Source organism: Saccoglossus kowalevskii, chromosome 3 (assembly GCF_978046115.1).
Source record: "Saccoglossus kowalevskii chromosome 3, keSacKowa6.1, whole genome shotgun sequence".
NCBI lineage: Eukaryota > Metazoa > Hemichordata > Enteropneusta > Harrimaniidae > Saccoglossus > Saccoglossus kowalevskii.
The window spans coordinates 39,300,803-39,307,018 of record NC_140643.1 but is presented as its reverse complement, the minus strand read 5'-3'; positions in this window follow the sequence as shown (position 1 = coordinate 39,307,018).

Sequence of the window (6,216 nt, the reverse complement as noted above, 5' to 3'; positions counted from 1 at the left end):
CGTAGGCAGGCCGGTGACACCGGTTCGCACTTAAGGGGGTACCAACCCCCCTGCCAAATTCCAAGGGAAAATCAGAACATTTAAAACACAGAACAAGTAACATAAAATATATATGCGCTGCTGCAAGTGTGTGCAATGATAGCCCACCAAGAGGACAAAACTCTTGGCTCCTGTGCGTGTGCTAAGTTTGCTAATACAATGATGTTCGTTTGTATCGATGTTTAACAACAAGACAAGGCAACTTCCTGTTTTAAATAGATCATACCTGCCACAATTACAGTAGAATGCGAAGTGTGTTATCCTCGATTTTACATAGTGCATCCTCTACCGTCCACATAATCTCAAATTCAGGCAGTTGGTTCGTGATCCGGGAACATTCATATTCTGTTTCAAGCCTCGACTTAATGTTTTGAATAAAAATTTCCAGAGGCTCACTCGAGCCTTTGTTTTGCCTTTTATTACGACGGCTGACATGAATTGCAACCTTAGCCATGCACGCTAAGAAACAAAATATACCTTGTGCTTTGCGAGACATAAAGCGCTTTGAGCGATGGGGTGGTAAAATGGTGAACCACCAAATAGGCATGCGAAAGTCTGGTTGAAGCAGTTGCGACGTGATGTTATTAAAATAATGGAGTAAGGCGCTATTTGATGGACAATCATAAAAAATGTGTTGAAGTGTGTCAACTTCATTACAAAAAGGACATTTATCAGAATTGTTCAAACGAGCTTTGAACAGAAATCTCCCCGTTGGAAAGGCACCATGGACAATACGCCACTGCAGATCCCCATATTTGTTAATGACTGGTGTTTCATAGCAATCCTTGAAGTTGGGTTTAGCACTTTCGGGCAGACTAAGGATGTCCCGCCAAACAGTGTCAAGTTTTTGTGGGTGTTGTGTTATTGACTGGACACGTATCAGATATTTATAGATTGCGCCCTTTTCAAACTTATATAGTGGCAAATTTAGTTCATCAGAAAAGTGCAGTTCAAAGCTATGATGTGAAAGAGGTTGATTATACTTCCCGTTCCCTTTGAAGTAGATGTTGATAGTATCTTTCCATTTGATAGGAATAGAATCGTGAATGACCATGATACTGAGATGGAGAATACGCTCCGAATGGATTTTAATTTTATCCGACATATCAGCGGCCTCCAACCAAGTTTTATTAGTTTCTGATACCAAATCACATACTTTGGTTATTCCCGCGTCAACAAAATGTCTGAGCGCAAAAGGCTCATTTCGTATGGGATGTATGATGAGTGGGTTGTTAAACAGTGGCTCATTAAGAATATCAGTTACGTTATTATCATTGAACTTACGCACTTTCTCTACAGATTTCCAACACTGGAGGAGCTCACAATAAAATAATGGCAATCTTTGTAAAGGCGCTTTGATAGTGGTGCATAGAAGTTTACTTGCATATGACATATTGCTCGCTTGCATAAAAAAGTAGTCTGTGAACTTAAAACAGGGGTGGTCATGATTATTATATAGATATATTTGAATATAGGAAAGTCGCATAGTACTTATGCGTGTTGGAAGATGTGTAACATTTTGTCCACCTCTTTCCAAGGGGAGGTACAGTGTTGCGGCAGATACCCAATGTCGCCCTTGCCAAAAGAAATCGAGCAGCATTTTCTGTACCTTCAGAACTACGTCCGATGGCGGTACAAGGCTATTAAAGCGATACATTAACTGCGATGAAATCAGATTATTAATGATAAGAGCGCGCGTTCTGTAAGACATGCTGTAAACAAAATGATTCCAGAAGTTGATCTTATTATTTACTTTTGCAACAAGTTCAGCCCAGTTCTGATTCGTATAAGTTAGATTATTCCCAAGATAAACACCCAACAGTTTCAACCCCTCGCTGTTCCATTTTATATTGAGAGGGGAGTAGGTGATGTTGCGCCAGCTACCTACCCATAACCCTTCTGATTTTTGGAGATTGATTTTAGAGTTTGACGCAAGCTCGTAGACATGTAACCAGCGACTTAGTAAGTTGAAATCCTGCTTGCGAGTTATAAAAAATTCCACGTCGTCAGCGTAAGCGTAAGTTAGTTAAGTTGGCATAGTCAATACTGTCACGAAGTAGATTTATATTGTCGTGAATATGCCTGTTTGGTATGCTGCAAGTTTGGTCTGGATGAATAATGCTGCCTAAAACACCGCGCAAACGCAATGCAAGCGATTTAGTGAACATTTTGTAATCGCTACATAACAGACTCACAGGTCGCCAGTGTTTTACGTTGGTAACGTCACCTTTTTTAGGGAGAAGAGTGACCACGGCCCTTGTATGGGATAGGGGGCAGCAGTAAATACATCGCACAGATCACTTCCAATGATATGCCAAAACGTTTGGTTCGTTTGGAATTCCGCCGATACCGGGAGTACGCCCATGGGGAAGTAGTTTGACCGTGGCACTCAGTTCGTCAAACGTGATTGGTTTGTCAAGGTCATCACGATCTGTTTCATTTAGTTTTGGCAGCCCTTCAAGGAGGCTATTTTGAGCTTCAATGTCAATGTTATCAGGTGTATACAGGTTATTGTAAAAGGTGTGTATGATTTTCCGTATTTCAGTTTGATTTTCAGTAAGAGTGTTATCCTGGTGCCTCAACTGAAAGATCGCCTTTTTTGGTCCTCTTCTTTTTCTCTAACTGGAAGAAGAAGCAATTGCAAACATCACTTTCATTTAAAAACTGATGTCGCGCACGCGTAGCACTGCCTTTGTGTTCACGTTGAACAAGGCGTGTGAGAAGTTTTTTCTTTTCAGTGTAACCACAGGGAGCCCAGGAACTATAATCATCTGTAATACATAGTCTCTATGAACGGGGTTGGGGGGGGGGGGGTATCGGCTGGTATCTAGTGTAAGAAATTTCTTACACTAGATACCAGCCGATACCCCCCCCCCCCCCGCTCATAGAGACTGTGTATTACAGTTGATTATAGTTCCTGGGCTCCCTGTGGTGTAACTGTTTAAGAGCGGTGCATCGTGTGCAGTACAACGTTCGATGGTTTTAATTTCCATTTCTAATGCTTGTTTTTCGGTTTTGTATTTATTTTGTTTGAGAGTGCAATACTGTTGTATGAGTAACTTTATTTTATTTTTGCCAATATCCAACCATGTCTGTATATTTACATAATTATTTCGAAGTGTTTGTCACTTCGCCCAAAAATCAGTTAAGATTGCCACATACACTTCATCGCGCAGAATTTATGTATTCATACACCACACTGGACTTTTGTTTTTACTGTCGCCAATAGCGATGTTGATGTGGACAAGGGAATGGTCAGAATAGGCTAATGCGCCATTGCTTATGTCAATATTCTCAATTTTCCCACGCATCAAGGCGCACAAGCGTACCACCCCGCCCCCAAGTAAAGTTTAATGTGTTCCCGTGGCATTGGCGCTATGCATCAAACAGTTTGTGATGATTCAGGACAGATTTGAGGAGCTTTGCAGTGCGCATGTCCGGTTCAGTCCCTCTATTACGGTCAATGTCGGGTTCAGTAGTACAATTAAAATCGCCTCCCATGATTACTGGATCATTATTTAGAGAACTGATGAATTGTTCAATTTTAGTGAAGCATTCCACACGCTCAGCGCCATTAATAGGTGCATGGACATTAATAATGTGAAGAAGATTTTCATTAATTTGAACATGAGCGTGCAACACGTATCCAGGCATGATCTCAGATTGTGATAAAATATTCACAGTTGCTCCTGGCGAAAACAAAATCGCCACACCCGCACGATTAACAGTGCCATGAGAAAAAATACCAAGGCCACGCCGCACAGGTTTCCAAATATTTTCATCGGAGACAAGAGAGTGTGTTTCTTGTAACATATAAAAATTACAGGGATGATCACGCTTAAGATAATTGAACACACTGTACTGTTTGAGGGCGTCCCGGCAACCATTGACGTTGTATGTTGCGCATGTCATTGTGTTTGCCATCATAAAAGTGGGAATTAAAAATCAGCGATAAAGTTACCCGTTTTGATTTGCTGTTTAATTTGTTTGATAAGTCTGTGCATGCGACTTTATCAGATGTGTTCAACTGCGTGGTATTGCGGTAGTTTATCAGATGTCGGACCAATATTTTAAGATTGAAATGATAGTCCCCTCATTCTCACTACATTCACTTGCAGTTTCCTCCATGTCATCAGCGATTTTATTTTGTGACATAGGTGTGCTGGAAAGGTCTTGTGATTGATCAGTTAAACCAATGGGGATTTCGGATAGTGGCGAGTAGCGCAGGGATTCAACTGTGAACTCAAGTGAGGAAGATGATGGAAATGGGGTTGACTCTGTAAGCTCGGGCTGTGGTTTTGGATTACACACTGTTACATTGGCATAGACGTGGGGGAGGGGTTTGTGAGGTGAAGGGGGAGGCGATGGTGATGCAATGGAAGGGGAAGGAGGGGTTCGTACCCTCTCTTCATCTATCGGACAATTTTGTTCAACAATTTCGATTACATTTTCATCATTACGCTTTTTAGAACTTTGTTCACATTTAGTTTTGTCATTCAACTGGTCATTGTTTTGTTCTTCTCTATTAACTGGTGATCTAGAGTGCGTGCGCTTTTTGCTCATATTTTTGGATGAATCTGTGTCCATTTCAGTTTCAATTTCAATGTTATCTGTTGTACCATCGGTCTCATGATTGTTTATCTCAGTATCTGGTGCTTGAGTGTTAATTATATCAGTTATGTCATCGTCTTTGTCGTGCAATGTGTCAGGAGAATTTAAATTAGTTACTACATTCACCTGTTGAGAGTCTGTTTGAGTGCTATTTTGAGCACTATTGTTTTCATCATTCATCATTTGCATATTCGTTGTTTGAGAGTTTGGGCAAGTTTTACGAGTATGTCCCTTCATGTTACATGAAAAGCAAGTCAATTCGTCAGACGAAACGTAAATATTGTATGTCTGACCTTGAAAAGTAATAGGTAATAAACCGTTGACATTGAGATCTTTTAAATATACATAAACTTGGCGGCGAAAAGACTTTACATGTTTCAGTGCTGGTCTTTTGCAATAAAATTGTCAGGTAAAAAAGGGGGAACATTTGATAGCACAATTTTTGTAGAGGGGCGGACAAGAGGTTCAACAGAAACATGGAGGTCTCCAATGTCAAGGCCAGCGGCAGAAACCATGTCGACCCCTGTAACCTTATTTAGAAAGACAATAACCGATCGGTTCATACGGGATGCAGCCACAATATTACTGGCCCCGACTAAATCTGCAACCGACTCCACATAAGTTTCAACAGGAATGCCATCAATGTTTTCACACCGTACCGCATAATTTCTAGTGAGGTGTTCTGTTGGTGTTGACGGTGGCCTTGTGTGAGTGGCAGCCATCTTGGTTGCCGACCACCTTGCCAAGGCAATGGCAAAAACACTCCAAAAACCACAATAATAACAAAAACAACAACTATAAATTACTCACGTAAAAGGTAGACACACTATATATACAACTGTGTAGAAACACGGGCGCACAACGAACGCAAACAGGCAGAAAATCGGGGAGCGCTGAAAAGCACCGCGTTCACCCGATTGTATTATATTATATTAAAGAGAAATCAGAGACAGGCAAACATATGTGCGACATATTATTGTTACGTAAACATTCGGTCCCGTCGAAGTCAGAAATCTTTATTTCAAATAAATCGTATAACAGATAGGAACATATGCTGTATTAAATAAGTTCTTGTTTAGGTGTCCATTTGACAGGTCTATCTAACTCCTTACATCATGTAATCCTACAAAAGGAAATACAATGCAGTTGTAAACCGCAAGCTGTTCGTGGATTTTGCGTTCGTTATTCAAACTCCAAGATCCCTCTATTCGCTAGTTATTTCGTTTTGTATTATGTGCAGAACACGTTCAACCGATTACAATAAACAATGTGAACAGTTTATTTGGCAAGAAATCCTGCAATATTGATGCACTGAATCCAACATGTACTGACAGCCGCGTGTCCAATAACCAAATCAAACACGATTGTCACTGTTGTACTCACTCTAATCTACTTTACTTTATTTTAGTGGTTCTGAATTCGAATACAGGATTCTGTTGGATAATAAGATTACTCACTAACTGTACAAACCACAGAGCCTTCATGGTTCAGTGAAAGTTTTTCTACAGAATATACGAAATAGCAAAGCGAATTCAAAATTAGACCATGTCATTTCTGGACTCACAG